The sequence below is a fragment of the Furipterus horrens genome, unplaced genomic scaffold (genome assembly GCF_987537825.1).
Source record: "Furipterus horrens unplaced genomic scaffold, mFurHor1.1.pri manual_scaffold_17, whole genome shotgun sequence".
Lineage (NCBI taxonomy): Eukaryota > Metazoa > Chordata > Mammalia > Chiroptera > Furipteridae > Furipterus > Furipterus horrens.
In genome coordinates this window covers 26,432,679-26,448,920 of record NW_028327187.1, presented here as the reverse complement: position 1 = coordinate 26,448,920, position 16,242 = coordinate 26,432,679, and positions in this window count along the sequence as shown.

Below are 16,242 nucleotides of genomic sequence, written 5' to 3'. Positions count from 1 at the left end.
AGAATACATGTACCATGCTTATTTAAATCTATTAGTCTTTACTGATCCTGACCTCCCCTCCATATTCTAGTATGCCCTACCCTCATTTATTTAACTCTTTATTGAGGTCTATTATGTTCCAAGTAAAGTGTTAATAACTGGATGTACATTACTAACCTGTCGTCACATAGCTCACAGGCTAATGGAATGTGGAGACAAGTGGGAAGACAGTTAAACCATTGTATGGAAAAGGTCATATGATAGTGAAAAAATACAAGACAGTGTACCACAGAGGAAAGGAATGAAACCCAGGTTTTGGAAGGGAGTGGTTAGGAATGATTTTGCAAAGGAAATAACATCTAAGAGGAGACATTAAAACTGTTTTGGTAGTCTCCAAGCACAAGGAAAGAGTGCTTACTTTGTGCAAAAAGAACTAGAGTGTTGAGAAGTCTGGAAGCAAGCAAGAACATGGAAAATGAACTTAAGATTTTAAATGATTAAGTATGGTGGTAACATAAAGGGTAAAAGAGGAAAAGAAGATGCTTTACATAGAGGCTGGGCCTTTCTAAGAAGCCTTAATGATGTGGTAGCAGTTATAACAGAGAAAAAATATTTAGAGATAAAAGTAAATCAGCATTATATACCAATATATTTGATGATTTTGGTAGAGGGATAGAGTGGCATCAAAGATGATTCTCAAATTTTTGCTTGGAAAACAGTGCAAAGTGGTTCTATCCAGAGATAAGGACACAGGAAAGAGGGATGAGTATGTAGGTGGTGATAAATATAAGTTTTGGACATATTAGCTTATGTTTTGTACCCTGTACCACTCTCACCCACATCAACCTTCCTTATGTAAAATCCTAGAGTGTGGGCCATTCCCTTGGGTCTTTGTGTTCCTATAGACTCCTAAAGAACAGGGAAATCCTTAGGAGCAGAGGATCTGTCTGAGGCTTCTATTACCTCATAAGCCTTATCCAGTTCTAAGCATCAAATGAGTTCTCAAAATTACTTGCTAATCAGTGGAGTGCTGTCATGAGGTGATAAAATGTGATGTATAAGAGGGCTTGTGTCTAACCCTCTAATGAAAATGGTTAGTGACAAAAGAATATCTCCAGTACAAATAACAAACAAATATAACAAGGAAGGAGTGTATTTATGGTTTAATTATGTCTCAGTTTACCCAATTAAAAATAGAATTTTATAAGAAATCCATCAGAATTGCTTAAAATTTGAATGAGAGCTCTTGATGGATTATTTTGTTGACAAGATAATTCTCTGGTGATCTTAAGAACTACACTTTTTTTAAGAATATTCAAGTTGAAAGAGCGATGACAGGTTTTCTAGTCTAATTCCCAGTTGATGTTAGAATTCCTTTCACAATTTGTCTCTGCTGGTGGTACTTATGTATCATTAATAACAGGAATCTCACTATGTCCCAATTCAACCCATCCCATCTCCATACAGCTCTGATTATTTGAGTGTTCTTCCATATAATTAACCTAATTATTTCCCCAAAAAGTAAAATGCTTAATTTATACATCATTCACTTACATGTTTAAAAGTGAATATCAGAGTCCTTTTAGTTTTCCATTCTCTGGGCCACTCTTGCCAGTTCCTTTAACCACTCTTAATATGATACACTTTTGCATTCCTTACCTGTTCTGGTCACTCATTTAGGTGTGTGTTAATTTATTTATAATCACTATAAATCCTGACATCAAGAATTGTGTAAAGTATTTCAGGTGTCATCTTTCAAGGACAGAGGACAGTAAGATTATCACTTCCCTCATTTTGGATATTCTATACCTATAAATATAATGTAAACTGGTAGCATTTAAATATGTGGCGAATGTGGATATACACTGAGTGTTGACTTCTGACTCTACATTTTTTACTTGCACTGCTGTTAAATTTAATGTACAATTCAAGTTCCCTCTCTGCCCATTTACTTTTATCAAATTTAAAGTTAAGATTAATATATTACATTTATCTTCATTGAAGCTCATTTTCTTATTTCTGTTGAGTGCATGAGGATTATACATAATATTGATTCTTGTGTCATAATCATATTGGAGCATGCTATGGACTGAATGTTTGTGCCTCATCAAAATTCAAATGTTGAAGTCCCAACTCCTGATGTGACTGCATTTTGAGATAGAGACTTTATGGAGCAAATTAAGGTTAAATGAGGTCAAAAGGGTGGGGCCCTGGTACAATAAGATGATTGTCTTTATAAGAAGAGACATCAGAGAGCTTATCATTTCTCTCTTCTCTATGTGAAAACACAGGGAGAAAGCAGCCACCTAAAAGCTAGAAAGAGGTCTCACATAAGAAACCAATTATGCTGGCACCTTGATCTTGGACTTCTAGCCTGAAGAACTGTAAAAAAATAAACCCTGCTGTTGAAGGCACCCAATCTGTGGTAATTTGTTATGGCAGCCCAAGTAGATTAATATAAAGCAGCAGCCTAGCACAGTGCCTGGCACATTATCAGAGTTTAATAGAAGTCTGGCTATTTAAATAAAAGATAAGTACTGTCTAAAAACAACAAAAACATTAAAATTATCTTACTCACAGTTGTTTCATGTTGACTAGTAGCAATAACATGGGGGCCTCTCACTGGAAGTGTTGAAGCCAGTTTGTAATCTTATATCACACTCAAAAGACCTAACTGACTACTTTTTTCACAAACCTCTTTCACAATCTTATTGATCAATGTGAAAATGATTGAGTTCAAAATTCGAAAGAAAATAGTAGACATAAAAAAAATGACATCATGGTGAATTAATATGGTTGATATGTAGATGAAGTCCCATAGACAAATCACAGTGTAGTATAGTAGTGTGTGCCTATCAGTTAAAAGACGCAGCTGTAAATTCCATGCTAGAAGAGAACATCAGTTTGATAGAAGGCAAGTGGTTTCATAATGAGTTTTATGTGATATAACAAACATGAAAGAAAAACTAAAAATTCAAAACAATTATCAAAGAATTACACTTCTGATGTAGCCAAGAAAGTTCTTACGTCACATACATAACAACTATAAACTCTGGACAAAATATAAGAAATAATGACCTAAAAGCTCTGTAGAGTAAACAAAAGCAAACAAATTCTAGGAGTTCACACTTGGAAAAGGAGGATGGCATAGGATGAATGACCTATTTTCAAGACTTATTTCCTTAAAGCCAGATGTAGTCAGTGCCATATGGGAAGAGCAGAATTCCAATAGAAAACCCATAGTTTTTCTGGCTTGATAAACCACAGCACAAAGTTTGGGGCAAAAACAGATACTGCAAAGAGGAAAATCCCATGAAAAGAAAGTCACAGAGAATGAGCCCCAAAGTTCATAGGTAATATCTGCCTAAATCTCTGATTGAAACCTGAAATATATCTGTGTTGAGAAGACTATTTTAATAACAGTTGATCATTAGTTTCCTGTATTAGGTGATATCATATGGTATTTGTCTTTCATTGCCTGGCTTATACAACCAAATGAGAAAAATTGAACAAGAGGCATGTAAACAAGGAACAGAGTAACAGTTACCAGGGAGGGAGTGGGAGAGAAGGGGGATAAGTAGGGAAAGGGTTTAGTAAAGAAACTAGTATAAATAACCCACGGACATGTACAATGAGGTGGGGATTGACTGTGGGAGAAGGGGTGTGCTGGGTTGGGGGGGGAAGCAATGGGGGAAAAATGGGACAACTGTAATAGAAGAACAATAAAAAAAGAACAGTTGAGGATTAGATAATTTAACTGAGGTTTTATCTGTCATCTGTCAACACAAAGTTTGAACTGTGAATCAAATAAGATAATGCCTGCTAAAACAAAAATATCAATCTTCTTCAGAAGAATAGAAAATAATTCAGAATCTCCACAGGATTATATATATCCAAAATCCAATCTAAAATTACTTGACACAGGAAGAACCAGAAAAATGTGACCCAGTAACATGAGAAAAGATAATAAAGGGGACTAAGTCTAAAATAATCCAGATGTTGAATTACCAGAAAAGGATTTTTAAAAAGCTATTGTACCCATGCTCAATGACAAAAATAAAAATATGCTTTAAAGAATGAAAAGTCTCAGCAGTGAAATATAAATTCTAAAAAAAAAAAGGAAATTCCAGAACTAAGCAACACAATATTTGAAATATAAAAATTCACTGTAAGGTAACAAAGTAGAAAAGAGATGGTAAATTTATTGATAAACCAGTAGATAGTACCCAATCTGAAGAAGAGAGAAACGTTAAAAATATAAATAGAAAGACCCTTCATTAAATAAAGTGCCAGAGTACAGAAAATCTAATTGGGAAATAATACCCCCAAATTTCTACAATTTGATGAAAGTCATAAATTTATAGATGCAAAAACCAAAATGAACCCAAAGTAGAATAAATACAAAGAAAACCACTTGTAGGCACATCACAGTTAAGCTATCAAAAACTAAAGATATGGAGAGATGTCTTAAAATCACAAAAGAAACATACATAACACATTACAGAAAGATAAACAACAATTCAAATTACCATGGACTTATAATTAGAAGCTATAGAGACCAGTAGATAGTGGAACGACATCTTAAAGAATTAAAACAAAAAAGCAAACAATCAACCATGAAGTCCACATTAAGTAAAAATATTCCTCAAGAATAAAGGTAAAATAAAAATGTTACCATATATAAGAATACTGAGGAAATTAGTCATAAGCAGACCTATACTGCAAAAACTGCTAAAGGAATTTCTTCAGACAAAATGGAAATAATACTAATTGGAAGCTCAAAATTTGGAAGAAATGAAGATTATTGAAAAGGGTAGAAATTTTAGCAAATATAAAAGACTTTTTTCTCTTAATTAAGAAAACCTAGCAACACCTGATTTCAGCCTTACTAAGTAAAAAGCTTGGAAGTTGTCATTCTCATTCTTACAACAAGAAAACACTGGACAAATGAAAATCAATGACCTTTCTTGGACTCATAATTGAGGTGGCAAAGCAAACAAACACATCAAATTTGCTTACCTGTAGGGGATCTGCTGGAAGTCACCAGCAGCAGAACTACTTAATTCACTAGTAATTATAAAAAATTGTTGAAGGTTAAATGTGGGACAGGTGTGGGAGTGAAAAACTCCTGGAGGTGTCCCTACTCTTTTGTGGACTTTTATCCAAAAACCCCATAATATTCTCACAGTAAAATAAGGAAAATTCCTCTAGTGGTTCTGACTGGAGGCAGGAAAAAAAGAAAAACATATGAAAAATTGTGGGACAATATCAAAAAGAGTAATATACATGTGACTGGAATGCTAGAAAGAAAAGAGAGAGAAAGCAGGGCAGAAGAAATATTTGAAACATTAATAGATAAAAGCTTTCCAAAAATTCACAGATTTTAAACCACAGATCCAGGAAACTTAAGAGAACTCTCAAACAAGACAAATACAAAATACTCACACAGAAACACAACACACACACCTGGGCATGTTGTATTTAGAATGCAGAAACCAAATACAAAAAGAAACCTTGAATAAAGCCCAAGGGGAAAAGAAAAACTTACAGAAATAAAAATGATTATAAGCTAATACTATAAAACGTGCATACAAACAAATTAGATTACCTAGATGAAATGGACAAATTTCTAGGGAAAAACTGCAAAGACTGACTTAAGAAACAGAAAATATAAACAGCCATGGCTGGTGTGGCTCAGTGAATTGAATACCAGACTGTGAACCGATAGATCGCCTGTTCGATTCCCAGTCAGGGTACATACCTGGGTTGTGGGCCAGGTTCTCTAGTTGGGGGTGTGCTAGTGGCAACTGATCAATATATCTCTCACACATCGATGTTTCTCTCCTTCTCTTTCTCCCTCCTTCCCCCCTCTCTCTAAATAAACTAAACTAAAATAAAGCTTAAAAAAACTATTAACCTTGCTTTTTTAAAAAGAAAATATGTACAGACTTCTGGCCAGGATGGAGGTTTAGACCAACATGCTCTCTCTCCCTCCACAACTAAGTAGGAATACAGCTACCTCAAAACCAAAGATAACCAGAAAATAAAACTACATGGAAGCCAGCCCAACATAAGAAGTTATACACCAGCGGTGCTCATCTGGACAGGTAGAAGGGGTGACCGGAGTGGAAAAGTCGGGCAGTGCTGTCTATGCTAACAGTGGGGATAGCGGTGGGACTGCGAGAAATGCCAGGGGAGCAATCCCGGCCGCAGTCAAGACCCACCAGCTCACAATTCCAATGCTGGGGAAGGCAGACCCCCATTGCCTCCTGCTGTGAGGCCCACAGGACACGAGGATTGAGGAAGAGACTCCTGGTCTCTCAGCAGAGAGTAACAGCAGTAATCCATTTTGGACCCCCGCGCCCACACAAAGCGCCACAGAGCGGTGAAAGAGGTTGCCAGTTGCTGGGTAGTGATGAGTGCATGGGGCTCCGCCCCCTACAGTCCTCCCAGGAAGCAAAGGTAAACAGAAAACTGTCAGTATGAAGCAGACCATGACTGAAATCCTGGTGACATAACTCACCAGGCAGCAGATGAGGGACATAACCGATGAGCAAATAGGAAATCTTTCTGAGGCTCCGTTTAGAGCTATAGTCATAAGGTGGCTTACAGAATTAATAAAAGATTTGGAAAAAGACAGAGAAGGAATGAAAGCTAGTCATACTGAAACAAATGAAAACACATATGAGACAAGTGGTGAGGAAATGAAAACCAGAGATCAAATCAACAAAGTGGAACATAGGAAAGGAACAAACAGTCAGCCAGTGCAGAAAGAGGAAACAAAAAGTGAGCAATACGAGGAGAGGCTCAGAAACCTCTGGGATGGCTATAAGCAAACAAACATTCAAATTATAGGATTGCCAGAGGGCGAAAAAGAAGAAATAGAAATTGAAAAATTAAGTGAAAATATAATGAAGCAGAACTTCCCTAACTTGAGGAAGGAAATAGATTTACAGGTCCAGGAAGCACAGAGGGTTCTAGAAAAACTGGACCCAGGGAGAACCACTCCAAGACACATTATAATCAAATTGTCAAAAATTAAAGATAAAGAAAGAATCTTAAAAGCAGCAAGAGAGAAGAAGAGAATTATGTACAAAAGGGTCTCAATTAGACTGTTAGTCGATTTCTCAAAGGAGACTCTGCAGGCAAGAAGGGACTGGCAAGAAATATTCAAAGTAATGAAAATCAAAAACCTACAGCTATGAATACTCTATCCAGTGAAGCTGTCATTCAGAATAGAAGGGCAGAGAAAGTGCCTCCAGGACAAAGTAAAACTGAAGGAGTTCATCAGATCCAAACCACTGTTATATGAAATGTTAAAGGGACTTGTTTAGGAGAAAGAGGATCAAAACTATGAACATTAAAATGAAAACTGCATCACAACAACTGACAGCAGAAACTAAGGAATCGAAACAAAGGCAAACTAAGTAGGCAATGAGAGAGGAAAAAGAATTATAGGTATGGGGAACATATTAGGAGGAGGTCAGCAGGGGAGGGGGAAGGAGGAAAGGGAGGGAGATGGTACAGGAATTAAGCATAATAGGTGGGAATGGAGTACACAGGAAGAGGTTGAGAAGAACTATATGCACAACCAATGGGCATGGACTAAAAGGGGGGACAACTGGAGGGAGGGGGGTCACTGGGTGGAGAGGAGCAGAGGGAAAAGAAATTGGGACAATGTAATAGTATAATCAATAAAACATAATAAAAAAAAGAAAATATGTACAGATATGAAACAAGTGAAAAGCTTGAATTAGTAATGAAAAGCTCCAAAAGAGAAAAAAGCTCAAGGAAGAAGGTTTACTGGTGAATTCTATCAAACACTTTTTCAGTTTTTGATGTTTTATTATGTAACATTTGATATGTAGAAAACAATACATGTAATAAAAAGGCAAATTATGGGGTACATTTTTTTTATGTGGACCAATCAACCAAATTAAGAACAGAATCATTACTAATTCCACTGCATCCTCTCTATGTTCTTCATGAGTCCAATCCTAACCTTTTTTTCCAAAGAAGGAAACTATTTTCAATTTCGTTTTTATTATTGCCTTGACATATTACATATCTCTATACTTATCTATCTATCATCTATCTATCATCATGTATCAGGTTGAATGTAGCCAGTCTTCTGTTACTGCTTTTTTTCAATTACAGTTGATATTCAAATGTTTCAGGTGTACAACATAATGGTTAGATAATCACATATTTTACAAAGTGTTCCTCCCCTTGATAGTTCCAGTAACCACCTGGCACCATGAATAGTTATTACAATATTATTGAATGCATTCTTTTTTTTTTTTTGCTTTCTTTTAAAAATGTTTTTATTAATAGTCTGATCATTGTTGTTCTACAAGGAAAGCATAAATTACAGAATATTACCCAATGTCATTGTTTTTATGTTATGTCTTATTTTAACAGCTTAAATTTTTTTTCTATTACAGTTGACCCACATTTTCACCCATTGTTCCCCCACACCCCACCCACCCTTTTCCCAGAATCAATCTCTACCCCATTGTCCATGTCCATGGGTCATTTATACTAGTTCCTTGACTAGACCCTTCCCCTTCTTTCCCCTCTTCTCCTCTCTCCCCTGGTCACTTGTTTACTTGCCTCTGGTTCCATTTTGCTCATTTGTTTGTGTTTTTAATCAGTTTCCTGTATTAGGTGAGATCATATGGTATTTGTCTTTCACTGACAGGCTTATTTCACTAAACATGATACTCTCCAGTTCCATTCATGTTGTCGCAAAAGATAGCAGTTCCTTCTTTCTTTCTGCTGCATAGAAATTCATTGTGTAAATGTACTACAGTTTTTTTTTTAATCTACTCATCCACTGGTGGGCACTTAGGTTGTTTCCAGCATTTGGCTATTGTAAATAGTTCTATTATGAACATAGGGGTGCATAGGTTCTTCTGAATTGGCATTTCTTTTTTTTAATGTGTTTTATTGATTATAATATTACATTTGTCCCAATTTCCCTTCCCTCTGCTCCCCTCCACCCAGTAGCCCCCCTCCCTCCAGTTGTCCCCCCCTTTTAGATCATGTCCATTAGTTGTGCATACAGTTCTTCTCAACCTCTCTCTGTCTATTCCATTCCCTCCTACCATGATCCTTAATTCCTATATCATCTCCCTCCCTCTCCCCATTCCTCCTCCTTGTTGACCTCCCCCCAATATGTTCCCCATACCTATAGTTCTTTTTCCACTCTCGTTGCCTGTTTAGTTTGCCTTTGTTTCAATTCCCTAGCTTCTGTTGTTTCTTGTGATGCAGCTTTCATTTTAGATTTCATAGTCTTGATCCTCCTTTTTCTAAACCAGTCCCTTTAACATCTCATATAACAGTGGTTTGGATCTAATGAACTCTTTCAGTTTTATTTTGTCCTGGTAACACTTTCTCTGCCCTTCTATTCTGAATGACAATTTCGCTGGATAGAGTATTTGTGGTTGTAGGTTTTGGATTTTCATTACTTTGAATATTTCTTGCCAGTCCCTTCTTGCCTACAGGGTCTCCCTTGAGAAGTCAGCTGATAGTCTAATTGGGACCCCTTTGTACATGATTCTTTTCTTCTGTCGTGCTGCTTTTAAGATTCTCTCTTTATCTTTAATTTTTGACATTTTGATTATAATGTGTCTTGGAGTGGTTCTCCCTGGGTCCAGTTTTTTTGGAATTCTCTGTGCTTCCTGGACCTGTAAGTCTATTTCCTTCCCCAAGTTTAGGAAGTTCTGCTTTATTATATTTTCACTCAATTTTTCAAGTTCTAGTTCATCTTCCTCGCTCTCTGGCAAACCAATGATTCTTATGTTGGGCCTTTTATAGCTGTCCCAGAGGTTTCTGATCCTCTCATCGTTGCTTCCCATTTCCTCTCTCTGCACTGGTTGACTGCTTGTTCCTTCTCCATATTCCAGTTTGTTGAAATGAACTCTGGATTTTTTTCCCTCACCATCTGTCTCGTATGTGGTTTTGTTCCTTTCAGTATGAGTGTTTTTCACTTCTTTCTCATCTTTTTCCAGATATTTTGTTAATTCTGTAAGCCACCTGATAACAATGGTCCTGAACTGAGCTTCTGACAGGTTTCTTATTTGTTCATCTGTCAGATTCTTCATCTGTTGTCTGGTGAGCTGCACCACCGAGATTTCTATAGTTGTCTGCCTCATTTTGACAGATGCGTTTTGTTTTCTTGGGCTGGCTATAGGGGGCAGTGCCTGTGTACTCATCACGACCCAGCGACCAGCGGCAATCCACAACCTTTCTCGCTGCGCCGTGGTGCTTTGTCGTCACAACCCAGCGACCGGCGCCTGTCTGCGACCTATTTCGCAGCCCTGTGGCGCTTTCTTTGGGGGCGGGGGTCCAAGATGGATTCACACAGTTATTCCGCTAGGAGACCGGGATCCGTCCTCCCGCCCCCTGGGCCTCACTGTTCAAGGCGATGTGGTGACTGCTTTCCCCAGCGTTGGGGTCGCGAGCTGCCGGGGGTTCGACTGCAGCTGGGATTGTCCTCCCTGCCACTGGGATTGTTCTCCCTGCCGCTGTCCCTGGTGCGACCGCAAACAGCACCGCCCCCTTTCGCTCCCCCTACCTGCCCAAAGGGCGCCGCTGGTTTATAACTTCATACGTTGGGCTTCCATGTAGTTGTATTTTCTGGAATTTCTAGTTATCCTTTGTTTTGAAGTAGTTGTATTTCTCTCTAGTTGTAGAGGGAGACCGAGTGCATCCGTCTAAGCCTCCATCTTGGCCAGAAGTTAAATTGGCATTTCTTAAACTTTTACATCCTTGTCACTATCGACCAAACATTTTTTAGATTAGCAACACTCTTTCAAAAGTTCCAAAATGTGGGAGACAAGGGAACACTTTCCAACTCCTTTTGTGAGCCCAATATTAGCCTGATACCAAACTCAAATAAAGATATCACAAAGAAACAAAACTACAAACAAATATCCCTTATAAATCTAAATGTAAATATCCACCACAAAATAGTAATAAACTGAATCCAGCAGCATGTAAAAAATATTATGTACCATGACGAAGGGGAATTTACCCCAGAAATGAATGGTTGGCTAAACATTGTAAAAATCAATCTAATAAACCATAGATTAAAAAACAAACGCTATATGACGATTTCAATAGACACCATAAATACGTTTAATGAAATAAATTACTCTTTCATGATAAAAAACACTCAATGGTCTAGGAATAGACTGATTAGACACTTACCTTACCTTATATAAATTAAATCAAAGTGCAACTGAGATCTACATTTAAAACCGAAAGCTGTAAATTTTATATAAAAATATGAGAAAAAATCTTCATAATGTAGGAGCAGGCCTAGATTTCTTAAACACAACACCAAAACATAATCCACAATTGAAAAAAATAATTTATAAATTATATTTAATCAAAATTAACATTTGTCCTTCGAAATATATTAAGAAAATGAAAAGATGAGTCTGGATTGAAGGAAAATATTTTCAAATCATGTATCTACCCAAGCATTTTTATCCAAAATATATGAAAAACTATTATAACTCCATAATAAGACAATCAGCCCAATTAAAGACTTAGATAATGATTTAAATAAACCTTTCCTTAAAGAAAATTAAAAAAAAAGAAACGGCTAATAAGCACATGAAAAGATGCTAAATATCATTAGTTATTATGGAAATACAAAATGAAACCATAACAAACTACCAATATACACCCTTTAGAATGCATATTATGAAAAAAAAAATAGGCTACACCGAATGCTGGTGTGGATATAGAGAAATTGAAATCCTGATACGAATGCAAAATAAAACACTCTGGAAAGCAATACAGCACTTTCTTTTACATTTAGCTTATGTATGTAGTGTGACTGAACAAACTACTCTCATAAGAATCTACTCAAGAGAAATAAAAACATATGCTCAAACACACGTACAGCAATGTTCATAGCAACATTATTCATAATAGCACCAAACTGGAAACACTACAAATATCTGTCAGCTAGTGAATGGGTAAAAATAATGTATTTTCTTGATACAGTGGCATGCTTTTTGACAATTTAAACAATGAACAACTGATATGTACTGTTGTTACAGAAACAGGGGAGTCCAAAAATTCCTGGAGTTTGCGGCTGGGGGATGGGGAGAAGGAAGCAGCTTTCAGAATGCCTCCACACACCTGAGGCTGATGACTGGTGTCTTTCATTATGCAAAATTGCTTGGATGCTTCCAAGGCCTCAGGTGAATGGGAGCAGTCTTGGACCAGGGAATGGTATGGAAAGCACACAGAGCCTACGTGGGGTTCTGTGAATGGTCAGAACTGTTGGCAACACCCACTGTGTCAGAGGATGCAGTCAGGGATATATAGGCAGCTGCAAACACTTGAGGGGGGCGCGCTCTGGGGCTGTCTCCCTCACTGGCAGGTGTTTGCAGGGGTGCTCTGTAGAAGGAGAGGAGATCCACGCGGTTTACAGAAAGAAGACAGTTTGCAGGGAGGCTGAGAATCCAGGCGGTTTTGTATTGAGAGCTGAAGGGCACCACGGCACAGAAAGGACCTCTCCAATCAGATTGAATAATTGGCAGCTGCTGGTAAAGCTGAACTGTGTTTGGGAAGTAGGAAACGATGTTTCTGACCTTCCTAAAACTGGCTAGGTTTGGTAGGGGGGAGACAAGGATATGCGTAACTGTTAAATAAATAATTTTCTTTTCACTCAACTGAAGTATTAAGCGTTGTAATTCTGGCGGTGGGCAATCGGACCCCTAACTAAAGAGCCTGTGGGTTTATTTTCAATTGGAGCAGGGCAGGGGTTCTGTAACACTGTAACATGGATGAGCTTCAATAACATTATGCTAATTTAAAGAATCAGTGCACAAAAAATACTATGTATAATTCTGTTCATATGAAATATCTATTGAAAGTAAATTTTTTGAGACAGAAAACTGATTAGTGGCTGTCTAAGTTTAAGATTAACTATAATCTTAGAATTGTATAAGAGAGCTAGGATTTATTATAAATGGACCAAAGGGACCTTTGTAGAGGGATGAAAACATTCTAAAATTGGATTGTCATGATGGCAGCACAACTCTACAAATCTAAAACTCTGAACAAAAAGATGACATGAAAATATGAAAAACTTTATGCCAATAAAGTAAGGAAACATATTCACAGGTTTCAGGGAATTGGATGTGGACATCTTTTGGGAGGCATTATTTTTCTGTCACAGGAATAACCTCGTAATGCTGTATTAGAGTAAGAGATAGTTTAGATTTATGTTTATTTTACTATACACACAGATAGATATAGAATAAAATATGCCTGTGTATATATGCATAGATTTCCTAGCTCTGTCCACTGAAGGAGTCTAGAAGCAGTAACACTCCGGTAGCAACAAACATACCTAATTACAGATCTTGTTTTCTAAATGCTATTTTATAATAAAAGTAACAAGAGTTCCTTTGAGAAATGGATGGTTTTAAGGCTGGCGCAGGGAAAATATGAAATGAACCTGGAGTATCTTGTAGTACCAGAAAGTGCTTTAAAAAAAACCCAAAAGATAAGGCAATTTTAAAAGGATATAGGATCCAACTTGAAAACATTCCCAATGGCCAAAGACAAACAAATTAGGGCAACAAACTAAAAAATGGTATTATTGTATTTTAACCCAAAGAATAAATTAGTCCATATTGATACAAGAATTATTGAGTAATAGGAAGGAAAACTTTTTCTTACTAAGAATTGCAATGAAAAAAATAAACTAACAAAAATAGAACCACAGGCATGGAAACAGGGAGCATATTGAAAGTGACTGGAGTGGGGGAAGGGGGATAATGGTGAAAAGAAGGGAAGGGGCTAGACAAAGAACACGTATGAATGACTCACGGACATGGACAACAGTGTGAGAATCGACTATGGGAGTATGGGGTGGGATGAACAGAAGAGGGCAAAGAGGGAAAATTGGGACAACTGTAATAGAATAACAAAAATGATTTAATTTTAAAAAATGAAACAATGAAAGAAATAGGAAACTCATTATAATAAAACAATAATTTCTGTAGGAAAGATCCACTGATAAATATCAAAATTAGTGAATGAAACTTTTAAGGAGAAATGGATACTTGCACTTCCCTCAAATATTATACATTTTTGTGGTTAAGATACTTTTACAAATTTTTTGGTTTTCTTCCCTTTAGGAGGTAGTTTAATTCTTCTCCACTTAAATATGGGCCAGACTTAGTGACTTCCCTGTATCAGAAAGACTATAAACTGCAACTGAATATGCATGTATGTACTGAGTATGTATGTCACTATGAAGAGTGACTTCACAGTAAAAAACTTAGAAGACACTTCCTTGACCAAATGACCAAGGTTAACATCACTAGTGATAAATCTAGTAGATCTATCATGTGCCTCTGATATCGTCGTCGTCGGCAGCCGTCCGTCTCGAGAGACGATGGCGTAGCTTCTTCTTTTTTTTTTTTTTAATTTTTTTATTTTGGTTTTTCAATTACAGTTGTCCCTTTTTCCCCCAATTTCTCTCCCCCACCCAACCCACCCCCTCTCCCACAATCATATCCCTCCCCGTTGTCCATGTCCATGAGTCTTTCATACAGGCTCTTTAATTAAAGCCTTCCCTTACTTATCCCCCTTCTCTCCCACTCCCCTCCTCCCTATTGACTGTTATTCTGCTCTTTGTTCTATTTAGTTCCTTTGTTTGTGTTGTTCTTTAGTTTCCTGTATTAGGTGATATCATATGGTATTTTTCTTTCTTTGCCTGGCTTAATTCACTAAGCATAATTCTCTCTAGTTCCATCCATGTTGTTGCAAATGGCAGGAGTTCCTTCTTTCTTTCTGCTACATAGTATTCCATTGTGTAAATGTACCACAGTTTTTTGATCCACTCATCTACAGATGGGCACTTAGGTTGTTTCCAGCACTTAGCTATTGTAAACAGTGCTGCAATGAACATAGGGGTGCATAAGTTCTTTTGAATTGGGGTTTCAAGATTCTTCGGGTATAATCCTAGTAGTGGAGTCATTGGTTCAAAAGGCAGTTCCATTTTTTATCTTTTGAGGTAATTCCATACTGTTCTCCATAGTGGCTGCACCAGTCTGCATTCCCACCAACGGTGCAGTAGGGTTCCGTTTCTCCACATCCTCGCCAGCACTTGTTGCTTGTTGATTTGTTGATGATGGCCATTCTGACTGGTGTAAAATGGTATCTCATTGTGGTTTTTATTTGCATCTCCCTGATGGCTAATGATGTTGAGCATTTTTTCATGTGTCTATGGACCTTCTGTATGTCCTCTTCGGAGAAGTGTTTGTTCAGGTCCCTTGCCCATTTTTTAATTGGGTTCTTTGTTTTCTTGATGTTGAGTCGTATCAGCTCTTTATATATTTTGGAAATAAGTCCCCTGTCTGTGATGTCATTGGCAAATATGTTTTCCCATATGGTTGGTTTCCTTTTCATTTTGCTGATGTTTTCTTTTGCTGAGCAGAAACTCTTCAGTTTGATGTAATCCCATTTATTTATTTTTTCCTTTATTTCTCTTGCTTTAGAAGATGTATCCGTGAAGAGATTGTTACGTGAGATATCTGATATTTTCTTGCCTATGTTTTCCTCTAGGACTTTTATGGTGTCACGGCTTACATTTAAGTCTTTGATCCATCTTGAGTTTATTCTCGTGTGTGGTGTAAGTTGGTGGTCTGGTTTCATTTTTTTGCACGTCCCTATCCAGTTCTCCCAGCACTATTTGTTAAAGAGGCTCTTCTCACTCCATTTTATGTTCCTTCCTCCTTTATCAAAGATTAGTTGACCATAGAGGCCTGGGTTTATTTCTGGACTCTCTATTCTGTTCCACTGATCTATATGTCTGTTCTTATGCCAGTACCATACTGTTTTGATTACAGTGGCTTTGTAGTATTGTTTGATATCTGGTGTTGTGATTCCTCCTGCTGTGTTCTTCTGTCTCAAGATTGCTTTTGCTATTCGGGGTCTTTTTTGGTTCCATATGAATTTATGGAGTATTTGTTCTAGGTCTGTGAAATATGTCATTGGTATTTTAATAGGGATTGCATTGAATTTGTAAATTGCTTTCGGTAGTATGGCCATTTTGATGATGTTGATTCTTCCCATCCAAGAACATGGTATTTGCTTCCATTTATTTGTTTCTTCCTTAATTTCTTTCTTCAATGTTATGTAATTTTCAGAGTACAGGTCTTTTATCTCTTTGGTTAAGTTTACTCCTAGGTACTTTATTTTTCTTGTTGCTATAGCAAATGGTAT